The sequence below is a fragment of the Podarcis cretensis genome (genome assembly GCF_951804945.1).
Source record: "Podarcis cretensis genome assembly, chromosome: 2".
NCBI classification, from domain to species: domain Eukaryota; kingdom Metazoa; phylum Chordata; class Lepidosauria; order Squamata; family Lacertidae; genus Podarcis; species Podarcis cretensis.
Genome location: NC_137171.1, coordinates 16,660,321 through 16,674,738, shown reverse-complemented (window position 1 = coordinate 16,674,738; position 14,418 = coordinate 16,660,321). Strand labels below are relative to the sequence as shown.

Sequence of the window (14,418 nt, the reverse complement as noted above, 5' to 3'; positions counted from 1 at the left end):
GGCCCACCCTGCGGGAAGAGATCGGAGGGGGTGAGAAGCGGGTTTTGAATCCTCAGAGGATGGCGACAGCTCCTTCAGGGGATTCCCTGCATCGTCGGCCGAGGAAAGGGATGAAGTTGGATCATAAGGTCGGGCCGGGGGTGGAGGGGGTCCTGGGGGGGAGGTGGATGTCAGGGAACTGCCATCAGAGCCAGAGGCGGAGGGAAGGCTCCAGAGCAATGCCGGAGAGGGTCCCAGCAGGGAGAGAGGCAGCCCATCTGCTGGGAAGGAAATCAGCGTAACACCAGGAGAGAAGGGGAGCAGATGGGGGAGTCGGAGAAAAGGCTCCAGGACTCTTCACCGGAGACTAGTGGGGAGAGTACGGGTCCTCCGCTGCCCACACCCTCCCTGCGCAGAAGACTTCCACGCAGGGAGAGTAGGAGGAGACTTGGCGTCAAAGAACTTTTTTGCTGGAAGAAGTTTAAGAAACGCCCGCTGACGGATTCTGCCAGCGACTGAGACAGCCACGCGTGCAAGGCTGTCCAGAGAGAAAGGGTTCAACCAGGCAACCTAGCCAGGAGTGGCAGCAACTTACGCACGAGCAACCCCCTTAGAACCATTACAGGTGCATATAATAATCTCTGCGTCCCTCCACCCCTCAGCCCAGGTCGTTTTATTCACAAATGAACTTTTTACAGAGTGTTCTAAGAACCAGTCAGATTTCTTCTGAGCATTTCAACAAACCCCACGTGGTGACAAAGTTAAACTACAACCACTAGTTAAGCATGCATACTTTTGGGGTAAATGAATGAAAACTACAAAAGAGTGCATTCAGCAACCCCGGAGGTCATAAACAATCAATACACATGATAAGAAGGATGGCCAGGAGGACAGCGATCATCACCTTTATGTGAGACCTGTTTCCTGGCCCTAAGATTAACATCCTAAAATTAACATATCAGAAAAGCTACATAAAAGAAACTGCCCATTGTCTTTGATGACCCAGCATGCCTGCCTGCAGTACTTGACTTGTCAGGCAAGAAAAATGGACAGTAGAGGAAATGGCCAGAGATGCAGAGGGTTATGGGATTTGATAATAAATTATTGTCAATGTCTCAAACCCAGTCAACACAATGCATTCATTGTGGACACAATGGCTTGATGCATATTTTATAATTCCTCATAGTAATCCCACCTGACCCCACACTCTGGATATTTGCACTCCTACAAAGACGTCATGTGCAGTTTCTACAGGAATACTCCTTGCCAGAGTTGAGTCAAGAACCCCACCAGGATTGATAGCCGTCAGTGGAAAGGAGAGAGGTGGACTTACCGAGGGATGCTTTCGAAAGGACTGAACTCAAACGGGTTTGCTTACTAATCCATAACAACTCGTTGGCCTGTTTCTAGAGACAGATGAAAAATTACAGCAATTAATTTGCATTGTGAAAAATAATTCTATTAGCTGGAAACATCGGAGGGTTGTGTTTTATAGCAGCATGCAAGTGCATATTTTATGGACCATGTTCTTCATTAACCTGATGGATTGAGGGAGGCTAATGAGCTTCCATCTACAGTCTTTCCAGTTTCTACATATTGACATCATTATTATATATTTTTATGGCTGGTGCCAGATTTGTAATTTCTGGCTCGGTTCTCTCACATGCCTGTCAAATGGCGATCGTTGCAATTTGACTTGAGCCTTCTTGTTGACAGTGCTTCCTTGCCATCTGCAAAGCCTTTTGCTGTATGGTCCTGGTTCCAATTTGCAGGAAGAATGCCTCAAGTTCAATTCCTGATATCTCCTGGTAGGACTGGGAAAGTCTCCCTGACTGATACCACAAAGAAACATTGCCAGTCCGTGCTGAGACTGAGCTAGTTGGAACAATGGTCTGATCAGGTATCAGGCAGCTTCCTATGTTCCTTTTGAAATCACCTGTATTTGTGTCCGACAGAAACAACCACAGTGACCCCTGCAGAAAAAAAATGATGGTTTCCCCCTCCCTCTTCAGGTGCTTCAAAACCAATAGAGGAAAAGGGGAAAGAGCAGAGCCTCCAAGTGTCTCTTTTTTCCAGGGACAGTCCCAGATTAACAGAAGCCATCCTGGCTTCTTATTCAATCCCAGAATGTCCAGCTTTTCCTTAGGACGTCCCTATTTTCATCGGATAAATGTTGGAGGGCATGGAGTTGAGCAACTCACAAGCCAACAAGGTATGTAACTATACGACCTTTAGAAGACATCTGAAGGCAGCCCTGTAAAGAGAAGTTATTTTTAATATTTCATGTTTCGTTATGGCTGGGGCAACCCAAGACTCAGCTACACAGGTCAATTTATAACCTTAAAATGTGCGATAAAAATGTGACACCAGATGGCGCTGTAGAGCAGAATTGAAAGTCAATGGCAGATTGCCTTGGGAACTCCCCCCCCCCATTAGCTTCTCCCAACCCTCCTCTGACCTGATCAGTCTCTTCCAGCTTCTCTGACATGTCCTGTGCCCTGATCCCTGACAGCTCTGACCTCTCCTCTTGCCCTGGCTCCTGCCTCTGGGGTGGCACTGAAGCCCACAAATCACTGGTTCTGGCTCTCAAGTCAGTCTCCAGCCCCCTTGCCTCCGGCACACACTTATCACAGCCCTGCCAGTCCCTGACAGCAAGTGAGTGGGCTGCCTTAAGGGAAAACCAGGGTGGGAACGGTTGCTAAGGCCACTGGTGGTTTCATCTGTGTGAATGTCTTACGTTGGTTTCTACCTAAGTGTTTCCTTAAATGGGAAAATCTTGATTTTTTTTATTTTTTTACATTCTAGATTTGCTTGTTTACTTTATGACAGAGCTGTCACTTCGTTGTTTCCTGGACCTGTTTATAGGATTTTGTCACTGTTTTATACTGTCCCCCCCCCCCACTTATTTTTATTATTTTGTTCCCTGCTCTGGGGACGCGGGTGGCGCTGTGGTCTGAACCACAGAGCCTAGAGCTTGCCAATCAGAAGATCAGCGGTTCAAATCCCTGTGACGGGGTAAGCTCCCATTGTTCGGTCCCAGCTCCTGCCCACCTAGCAGTTCGAAAGCACGTCAAAATGCAAGTAGATAAATAGGTACCGCTCCGGAAAGAAGGTAAACAGCGTTTCCATGTGCTGCTCTGGTTTGCCAGAAGCGGCTTAGTCATGCTGGCCACATGACCCGGAAGCTGTACACCAGCTCCCTCAGCCAATAAAGCGAGATGAGTGCCACAACCCCAGAGTCGGCCACAACTGGGTCCCTTTACATTTATCATCCCTGCTCTGAGACTGAAAATATTCAGTGAAGAGCAGGCAAGAAATAATGTTAATAATAATAATAATAATAATAATAATAATAATAATACATATTATTATTATTATTAATACAAACAAACAAATAATTTTCTTGTCCACCAATTTTATCCTGCAATTCACACCTCCCATCAGAATTGGGGACAGTCAGACTGGAGATAGATTCCTTCACCTTATTCCACATTCTGCAAACAAGACACAGAGGGAAAGCTGTGGGATGAAAATAATATTTCCCCAAATTCATGGGGCCTTTGTTAACAGTCTTGCGTGGCACCTTAAGACTAAGCACCTCAATCTGCAATCCTGTGCACAACCTTAAAGGTGAAGGTAAAGGGACCCCTGACCATTAGGTCCAGTTGTGACCGACTCTGGGGTTGTGGCACTCATCTCACTTTATTGGCTGAGGAAGCCGGCGTACAGCTTCCGGGTCATGTGGCCAGCATGACTAAGCCACTTCTAGCGAACCAGAGCAACGCATGGAAACACCGTTTACCTTCCCGCCAGAGTGGTACCTATTTCTCTAGTTGCACTATGACGTGCTTTCGAACTGCTAGGTTGGCAGGAGGTGTACAACCTTATAAGGCAGGAAATCCATAGAATTCAATGGGGCTTACTTCTTTGTAACGTATGATGATTGTAGCATCTGCCCACACTATAAATTGTGACAGCAAGGAACCCTCATAGTGATGGAGAAGTGGTTAGTTTTGCCATGGAAATTCAAATATTTACTTGCCTACTCTCTCTCACTATTGTGCAAAAAAACAACCAGTGATTGCCACTAGATGGCAATGTGTCTCAAGGAATAGAGAAACAGAATAAAATTCAGAAAAGATAGTTGGAGCACACCAGAGCATGCTCTGCGTTTGGTTCTAAACTGTGTTTGAAATTATTAGTGTCCAGTGATTTTTTTTTTTGGGGGGGGGGGAACGCAGGGGTATGCATACCTCTAAACATTTTGTGAATCTAAGTTTAGCCTCATTGAGGGGCAGTATTTCAATATGAGTAAGGAAATGAGAGTACCCCTAAACATATATTTTTTTTAGGAAAAAAAGCACTATTAGTGTCCCACATATGTTCGTGTTCCAGTTGCCCAGGCACATGACGAGCTTCTTTCTGAGGTGCTTGCTATGTGTATTAGTCAAACAAAACTTTATTGTGGAGTCAACCTGCTATGACAATTTAGAGCAGTAAATGTGACTGTCAACCCAAACTGCCACTGTACATTGCCAAGGGAAAATAAAAACAAATAAAACTTAACATTTGCATAATCTGATGGTGTGTTTTTTTAAAAAAATGAAAGGCACTACATGATATGCATCTGCATCATAAAGAATAAAAAATGTGATGCCAAATTCACAGCAAATTATCTCCAAATTATCCTGTGTGTTGTGCAGAAATTCCCAGCGGGTTAAATCTGCAAAACTTGCAAAAGAAGCTACTCTTCAAGTCACAGAGACAGACTTCCACCTCAAAGCAGTTGGATCTAATAGCAGAAAGCCACTGAGGAATATTTTAAAGAACTAGATCCAAAAACCAGTTGTTATACATATTTTATACCAAAGATTCTCCTTAATGAGAACAGGATGTCTTCAGTAGGAATTACCAAATGTGTCAATTTTGGCTTCTTTATCTTTTCCATTTTTCCAGTCTTCAGAGTTCCACATCACTTTCCCTTAAAAAAAAATTAAAAAGTGCTTATGAAAATTCATCAGCAGCTTAGTGTGGATTTACCGTATTTTTCACTCTATAAGACGCACCAGACCATAAGACGCACCTAGTTTTTGGAGGAGGAAAACAAGAAAAAAAATATTCTGAATCTCAGAAGCTAGAACAAGAGGGATCGCTGCGCAGCGAAAGCAGCGATCCCTTTTGCTGTTCTGGCTTCTGGGATAGCTGCACAGCCTGCATTCACTCCATAAGACGCACACACATTTTCCCTTACTTTTTAGGAGGGGAAAAGTGAGTCTTATAGAGCAAAAAATACGGTACCCTAATATACGCATGTAGTATGCATTTTCCCTAATACACACAAATCTGAGAAGCCATGTCCCCCCATATAATGCATTTTGTATGTTATTTTGACAAATATATGCATTTCTAGGCACACTTCACCCCGGTATTTGCATTTTTGTACACATTGCAGTACGTGGCTGGAGAGTTGCACTGGAAAATTGGAAGGTGTGCAAATTTCAAAAGATAGTGGATTTCATACGGTTTCAGAAAGTATGGATTAGGCATAGGAGCCAACTCCTAGGGACCGAGGTCCCTTCAGCTCTCTCAATAAAATATTTGAGAGGGCCGCTGCTGCCCCGCCCCCCCAAGTTGAAGGCCATCGCCATTCAAATGGTGTGCATGCACTACATCATGTGATTGATTATGAATAAAGCCTGAATGGAGTCCTCAGTCTCCTTAACCTTGTCAGTAGGAAGCTGCCTCGTATCAGGTTAAACTTTTTCATGTAACCCAGTATTGCTTAATTGTCAGCAGCTGTCAGGAACGTGGCCCCCAGAGCACAGGGAAAGAGTTAGACTCAGAAGTCTGCAGATGAAACCTGGCTGACAGAGTTGAGAAAGGGCAGTTCAACCCCCCTTCCTGGGGAAAACTCTGTTAGTTCTCAAGAAGAGGAAGAGTTGGAAGGCAGCCAGAGAGTTGCTAGGCAATCAGCAAATAAGCAGAGGTCTGAGTCTATGTTGACTGAAAGTGGGGAGGGGGGAGGTTAACCTCTCAGTCCCTGTTGTAGCCGTCTGGATAAGATCAGATGGCAACGGAAGGGCAAGAGGGGAAAGGGTGGAGTTTGCCATCCTTCCTGCTGTGGGAGGGACAAAAAGTCAGACTGACCAACTATTGTAAATTTGAGCAGGCGAGAAGCCGTGCTCTGGGTGTGTCTTTTTGTAAATAAATGTACATAAAACTGCTGGAGAGTCATTACGTCTTATCGGGCTTGCTTGCCTGCCAGAAATCATTACAGCAGCTATCCATGGTTTCAGGCTCAGATCTTTCCCATCACCTGCTCCCTGATTCTTTGAACTGAAAATGCCAGGAAATTGGACCTAGCACCAATATTATGGACCATTTCACATTTGGGTAGTATGGGAATGCATTTCTTCCCAGGCTTTCTTTAAAAGAACCGTTTGCATGGGCTGTTGCATATTATATGCAAGATGCATATCTTACCTGTTTGTTCATTGGGGAGCATAGGGTTAACCAGCTTGCAAATATCAAGGCACAAAACTTGGCATTGCAGTAGTGAGAAAAGCCACAGCCCCGCCTAGGGTAGTCATTTCTTCCTGTGGCCTCCTGGACAGTGCTCATGATTGACATGGGACATTTATATCAGCAGGTGGGCATCCGGAATCTCATTCATTTCATGAGCGTGCTCAACACGATAAGCAGAAAGGCAAACAAAAAGATGCAACTCAAGTAAGAATCCTCTGAAAGCCTGGTGAGTTGAGGGGCTGTTCAGTCCAGGGAAAGCGTATTGCATTTTTATTTGCTTTATTTTGCAGATGTGACCCCGAAAAGCTTTTTCTTTATTTCAGCAGGCTTATGACTTGTATAACGATTGATTTATCTTTTGGTCTTTCCCTTCATTTTTTAAAAAAAATGGTTATTCCTGCTGTGCTATTGTTATTTGTTTTCAAAAATTGCTATGCCTAACTCTTTTTTAGTTGTAAGCTACTTTGGGCTGCTTATACACACCGGAAAAGTGGGATATTACTGTGTTTTAAAGCTCAGATGGTAGAGCATGAGACTCTTAATCTCAGGGTCATGGGTTGGAGCCACACATTGGGCAAAAGATTCCTGCATTGTAAGGTCTTGATGGTGCCTTCCAACTCTACGATGCTAAGGTTAAAAATAAGTGCTCCACTACATAGGAATCTGTGGGGGAATCTACACACAGGGGGGTGGGCACTATAAATAAGTCAGAAATTAAATGGTTAAAACAAAAGGAAAAAACACTGTGGAAAATCATGTCGGATTTCTTTTGATTCTCTGGCGCCATCTGGTGTTGCATGTTTATAACGCATTCAAAATGCAGTTTCCTTACTAATGTAGCTGAGTCCAGAGAAAGCTGCCATTACGGGTCAGACTATTGTTCCATCTAGCTCATTATTGCCACCACTGACTGGAAGAGGCTCTCCAGGATTTTAGATGGGAACCTTTCCCAGCTGTACTTGGAACCATCAATGATTGAGCCTCGGACCTTTGGCGTGGAAATACCATAGAGCTACAGCTATTTCCAAGGTATAGACATGTGATAGGTATAGATGTGTGAGCTGCTCTTCTAATACAGAAGTCTTTGCTGTTGGCATTGCTCAGTTAATTCAGTCTTAATCCTCTTCATGGCCCTTTTCCCTACCCCACTTTCGATTTTCCTAGAATGCAGAATGGGGGAAAGTCACCAGACAGATCTAGCAACTTTAAATTTCAAATTCTGAGTAGATTGTAGATTGTCTTTTCTTTTCTTTTTTCCTTTTGGTTGTTGTGTTTGCATTTTTATGCTTATGCTTATGTTTATTTATTTAAATCATTGCTATGCTATACTTAAACTGTATCATGAATCATTCTGTGTGTGTGTGTGTGCCATGCAAAAATCACAATGTGGGGGAAACTGTGAAGCCAGCCAATGGTTCTCTCGATTCCTGCAGTCCCTGTGACCTCTGCCAGCTCATCTCTCCCCTGCCTCATGCAGGGGTCAGCGAATCACAAGAGCAAGCGCCAGCAAAATCACGATGTCGGGAAAACCATGAAGCCAGCTAATGCCTCTACAGTCGTACCTCTGCTTACGTATCCCTTTGGATATGTAAACTTTGGGTTGCGAATGTGGCAAACCCGGAAGCGCTCTGTGCGTCTCACACATGCGTAGAAGTGCTCTACGGTGTCGCACGCATGTGCAGAACAGGCGCCTTCAGGATGCATCCAGAGCTCCAGAACGGATCCCTTTCACAACCGTACATAGTTCCATCCTTATTTCAGGCATCACAATATAACAGTATATCATGATGTTTAAAGGTAAAGATAAAGGGACCCCTGACCATTAGGTCCAGTCATGGCCGACTCTGGGGTTGCGGTGCTCATCTCGCTTTATTGGCTGAGGGAACCAGCGTACAGCTTCCGGGTCATGTGGCCAGCATGACTAAGCCACTTCTGGTGAACCAGAGCAGAGCACGAAAACGCCGTTTACCTTCCCACCGGAGCGGTACCTATTTATCTACTTGCACTTTGTCGTGCTTTTGAACTGCTAGGTTGGCAGGAGCAGGGACCGAGCAACGGGAGCTCACCCCGTCGTGGGGATTCGAATCGCCGACCTTCTGATCGGCAAGTCTTAGGCTCTGTGGTTTAACCCACAGCGCCACCCACATCCCTTATCATGATGTTTAGCTGGTGATATATTGTGATGTGGAAAACCAGATATTGCCCAGCCCATGGGATGGCTATTGTATTTTTTAAATGTAGGTCTATTCTTAGGAAAGTGGGGGAGAGGGTACAATATTATCTTAATGCAGCCCGCTCCAATGCATATTTATTCAGAAACAGATCCCCCTGAGTTTGAGATTTATTCCCAGATGTCTCCAAAGGATTGTACCCTTAATTCACATGTTCCCGTCTTCAGGATTTTGATGCAATGGGATTCGGGTTCAGGGTGTTAAGTTGTGGGTGAACATATCAGACGACACAGTGATTCTTCAAACAGCTCTTGTTTATTCACAGGCCAGAACAGAACTGAACTGAAGGGTTCAGTCAGCCTGCTTATATAGAGCTCCAGTACAACGTAACTGTAACAATTTTCTAAAACTATCCAATCACTGAACGTCACTTTCGATCCCTTATTTGCATAACTATCTACAGTATCCCCCTGCTGGCCCAGGGTGAGAACTTCAGTACATAACACAGGGCTTGTGTGTGCAGGCGTGCAAATGCACGCTCGCCCACCCTTCTCACCATTTTGCTGTGCCGCCACCACAAACACAGAGATGCGTCTGCTAAAAGCAGCCTCTCTACCTGACAGACTTGACTGGTAGCATCCTGGACAGTCTCCAGTGGTAACTGCCCACTTCCCATCAGAAAGAAAGCTGGCAGGAAAAAGAAAAGGTGACTCAGCCTGATTTCTCATTAGAGGCAATAAATGAGAAACTCTGGAAGAGGACTCCTTATCCCATAATGCACTTCCCTTTCCGCAGGAGCTCCACCTTAGGCAGATCCTGCACATGTCTCTTTAGTGTGTAGGTCTCTTTACATTTGTTTGGTGATTACTCAGAAGGTTCTCTGTGCTTTTTGGTTCATTAGCACTTTCCCAGAATGCTGACTTCATCCTTTGTGTTCCCAGAACCATAATGACTCTGGGTCCTCCTAGCAGCTGCTGATCGATTGTATTTCACCTTTTCCTTGGGCAGGCTAATGTGGCAGCTTTCTGCAGTAAGACTATAGCTCAACCCTCAAATAAGGAGTGGAAGATTTGATCTAAAGAGTTCTATCCAGTGAAGCACCTAAGCATGGAATAACAGGCAATGCAAATGCTAAAATCAGTGCCATAAATAAAGAAACATTTGTATTTCAGTGCTGCCCCTTTCCAACAGTAGTTAATAGCAATGGGAAATAAAATAAACTCTCTGTTTTTTTATTTAAAAACCCCCCACAGAGTATGGTTTGAAGACCCATGAGGCTGATAGGATACTGCCTAGGAACCACATGCATTCTGGCATCATGCCTTTCAGCCTTTCACAACCTGTGGGTCCCCAGATGTTGAACTACAACTCCCATCACCCCTAGCTAGCAAGGCCAGAGCTCAGAGATTATGGAAGTTGTAGTCCAACAATATCTGGGGACCCACAGGTTGAGAACCACTGCAAGGCTTAGGTTCTCTAGTGGGGAAAAAGGCAGGAGATAAACATAAGCATTTTATTTTATTTTTTACGAAACCGCAGCATATACAATAAAAAGAGAGGGCCAGTTAAATTGCAGTGATAAAAGGTGTACAATGTGAGTAACAAGCAAATTTGGTGTCATTTCTACAGGAGAAAGGTTTTTACCTGTGTTCCTAACCTGTACTGGCCATACAGAAGTCAATAAAGCAAAGTTTTGTCTTTGAAATGATGGCTTAAAAAAAGAAAAGTCAAATTGATTTAATAGAGTTTGGAGAAATGGAGGCATTCACAAGACTTTGCCACTAGATGGTGCTCTGTGCACAGTTCTTGAGGTTGGAAGCTAGGTTTGGGTGCACAGAAAGGTTAAGGAGACTGCGGCCCTCCAGATGTTGCCAAACTATGGCTCCCATCATCTCTGGTCATTGGCCATGCTTGCTGGGGCTGATGGGATTTGTAGTCCAACAGCGCCTGAAGAACCATAGACCAAATCCCTGAAATAGAAGGAGAGGTGATCTTCCTGGCTGGAGAAGATGAATAATTACAGTTGATTGCCAGGGCAAAATGAGATTGATTGGTGATTCTGCTTTCTGAGAGGGCAGGAATGCTTAGAGCAGGGTTTTTAAAGAACCTGTCGCCTGGGCATCCATAAATCAAGGAAGCTTTTCAGCCTCCCATGTGTACTTAGGCATACATTGCTCAACTTTTCCTCTCGGCCTTTGAACTGGGAGGTCGGGGGCAGGGGAAAATGCAGAAGACAACGGGTTTATTACAGTAATGTAATATCTACCTCTTGGTTTTGGTGGACTTGTTTGGGTTAAGCCTTGATTCTAAACCGGTGTCTTCAATCTCTTTGGTCACATCTGCCGTGTAATTTGAACGCCCCCTGAAAGCAGAGAGTGCAACTTTAGCTGTTGTTCATTGGGATCTTAGGGATATCTAGACTTTGACCTGAGACCTCAGGATGGGCGGACAGACGTCAGGAGTGGTGGCAGCTTACTACCTCGCAGAATTGGTTTACCCTCAGATTTCGGTGATGTCTGAACCTTGGGTCCTGCTCTCTTGAGAGCCAGTGTGGTGTAGTGGTTAAGGGAAGTAGACTCGTAATCTGGTGAACCGGGTTCGCGTCTCCACTCCTCCACATGCAGCTGCTGGGTGACCTTGGGCTACTCACACTTCTTGAAGTCTCTCAGCCCCACTCACCTCACAGAGTGTTTGTTGTGGGGAAGGAAGAGAAAGGAGAATGTTAGCTGCTTTGAGACTCCTTCGGGATATCAAATCCAAACGACTCTTCTTCTTCTTCCTCTTCCTCTTCCTCTTCCTCTTCCTCTTCCTCTTCTTCCTCTTCCTCTATTTTTATGAAAGTGTAGATTGTACATTCACATACTGAGAAGAAAGGGGGTAGACTTCTTCACCTCCCATCATTTCTCATAATGCTAGAATCCAGGATCATCCCACGATAGGCAGGAAAGCCAAGAAAACTGACAAAAGGAAGTGCTTTTCCACACGACGGATGACTAACTTATGGAACACAGCCACGAGATGTGGCGATGGTCCCTGACGTAGCATGAAGTGTTGCCAAAAACATGGAGGAGAATTCTCTCAATGGCTACTAATCATGCTGGCCATGAGTGACATCTGGGACCGGAAGCTTTTCTTTTGGGAATTATAGGGACAGAACTACCTAAACTGTATAGAAACTTATTCATGTATGTGGCTACAGCGGCAAGAACGTTACTTGCCCCCAAATGGAAAGAAGCAGAAGTCCCAGCAAAGGAAGAATGGGTACAAAAACTTATGGAATATGCAGAAATGGCAAAACTTACCGGAAGAATAAGAAATCAAGATAACAAACTTTTTATAAAATAATGGAAATGGTTTATTGATAAATGCAGATAAATGGTAAACAGATAAGAACATTGGCAGGATTATTGTAATAGCCTGCAGTTTCATAAGAATATATATTTAAAGAAGATGAATAAATAGGCAAATTAAGTTAATTTGGATATGCAGAAGGTATTAAAAATAAATCTAATGAACCGCAGAAAGAGGGGGGAAGGAAGTCAGATTTTGAAATGTTAAAATGATTGTAAAATCAGTGAAATGTGTAAACATGGAAAGTGTATATATATATATATATATATATATTTAAAATGAGTGGCATCTGAGGACCAGTTACTGAGGGAGTAATAGGAAAAGGTATTGCCTTTCTGCCCTGCTGAGTAACATCCCAGAAACATCTGGTTAGCCACTTTGGGAATTAAACACTAGTTCCCATTTGCGGAGTATGCGGAAGATAGCCCTGGGTCGTTTGACCCTTTAATTGGTTTTCTTTTTCCCCTGCAATAAAAAACTACGCAAGACACTTTAAAAAAATGTTTAAAAGAGCATATAACTTTTACTTCGTATACTTGCAGTTGCAAATTAAATATACAATGCAGGTGGGTGTTTCCTAAATTGCTAAGACACCTTACACATAGTTACAGACTAACTACCGTATTTTTCGCTCCATAAGGTGCACCGGACCATAGGGCGCACCTAGTTGTTTGGGTTTTTTTTGGGGGGGGGGGAATCAAGAAAAAAAATCTTATTCCCTCCCCCCAGCCCCAAAGAGCAAAGAAGCCAAGACAGCGAGCAGGATCCATCCAGCGAGCAACCTCTCCGGCCGGGAAAGCTTTGCGCAGCCATCCCCAAGCTAGAGCAGCGCTCCGTCTCACTGTTCTGGCTTCGGGGACAGCCTTTGAAGCCTCCTCAGGGCAGCAGGGTGCCCAGCGCTCCATCTCCCTGTTCTGGCTTTGGGCTTAGCCACGCAGCCTGCATTCGCTCTATAGGACGCACACACATTTCCCCTTAATTTTTGGAGGGGGGGAAGTGCGTCCTATAGAGCAAAAAATACGGTAACTCTGGGGCAGACAGCAGCATAACAGTTTATACCTGCCTCTGTTAAGACTGTTCAACTGCCATAACTGTACCAACTGCCATAACTGTCACAGGGTGTATGGTGTCGCAGAGTCCTACAACTCTTGCAATTAACACTTTACATATGCATTTTGGATGCTTGTTGTTGTTTAGTCGTTTAGTCGTGTCCGACTCTTTGTGACCCCATGGACCAGAGCACGCCAGGCACCTCTGTCCTCCACTGCCTCCCGCAGTTTGGTCAAACTCATGCTGGTAGCTTCGAAGACACTATCCAACCATCTCATCCTCTGTCGTCCCCTTCTCCTTGTGCCCTCCATCTTTCCCAACATCAGGGTCTTTTCCAGGGAGTCTTCTCTTCTCATGAGGTGGCCAAAGTATTGGAGCATCAGCTTCACGATCTGTCCTTCCAGTGAGCACTCAGGGCTGATTTCCTTAAGAATGGATAGGTTTGATCTTCTTGCAGTCCATGGGACTCTCAAGAGTCTCCTCCAGCACCATAATTCAATGGATGCTAACATCCCATAAAAGATGCTGGATTAGATGAAGGTTCTTCTTGCATTTCTTATGGGTGGGTGAAAAGACGCTTCCAGGTGGCATCGATTAGGAGGTACAAAGTGTCCCTTTTTACCTCTGAATCCCAGTCCAGAACATGCACACGCTGCAGATGAGTGCATCTGTGCAGTAGGATGATGTGGAGTAGCTTTAGTGAGGGCACATCAACTCGCTATTTGGAGATGTGTTGAGAAACAACGGCATGGCAAAGTCAGCTCGCATTAGCTTCACCCTGCCATGAATGTGCAAAAAACCTCAGACCGCTCAGCTCTTGGTATAATTGTTTCGACAGCGAGAAATCCATACACCCAGAGTAACCCCCCGCCCCAAGCCAATATTTTAGTGCCATTGCAGTGGCTTTCAAACTGTGTTCCCAGGGACAATGGGGTTCCTTGCTGGTTTAGACTGGCAGTGGCAGGCAAGCTTCCCTGAAACAGCTTGTCCACTGCGACCGATCTTCCTTTTGCAATGTGCAACATCAGGGGAGTGTGTCACTTTCTAGGCCGGAGAGCAGGGAAGGACCCAGGGTGAACTAAGAAGTTGCCTTTGAATGCATCCCAAGATTCTTTGCAAAATGCAGGGATTCTCAGCATGGAAAAGAGGTTTCCTGAGAGCAAGGAATCTGATGCCTACTTTGTTGTAAGATAGGTTCATTAAACATGACATGATCTGCTAGGTAACAAAAAGACTCAGAGTGTAGTCCAATGATGCATACAGTGGAACCTCAGGTTACATACACTTCAGGTTACAGATTCCGCTAACCCAGAAATAGTACCTCGGGTTAAGAACTTTGCTT

The 14,418-nt window shown here is 44.7% G+C and overlaps 1 long non-coding RNA gene across 2 annotated transcripts in view; it reads right to left on the bottom strand.

The window, feature by feature from the left end:
• Positions 1-11,325, bottom strand: part of LOC307210137 — an 85,229-nt gene extending 73,904 nt beyond the window's left edge. For both annotated transcript variants that reach the window (XR_013835860.1, XR_013835861.1), the window contains exons 1-3: positions 10,942-11,325; positions 4,892-4,960; positions 1,313-1,385 (exon numbers count right to left, since the gene is read on the bottom strand). This is a non-coding gene — a long non-coding RNA (uncharacterized lncRNA). The remainder of the gene's footprint in view (positions 1-1,312; positions 1,386-4,891; positions 4,961-10,941) is intronic.
• Positions 11,326-14,418: the final 3,093 nt, after the last annotated feature.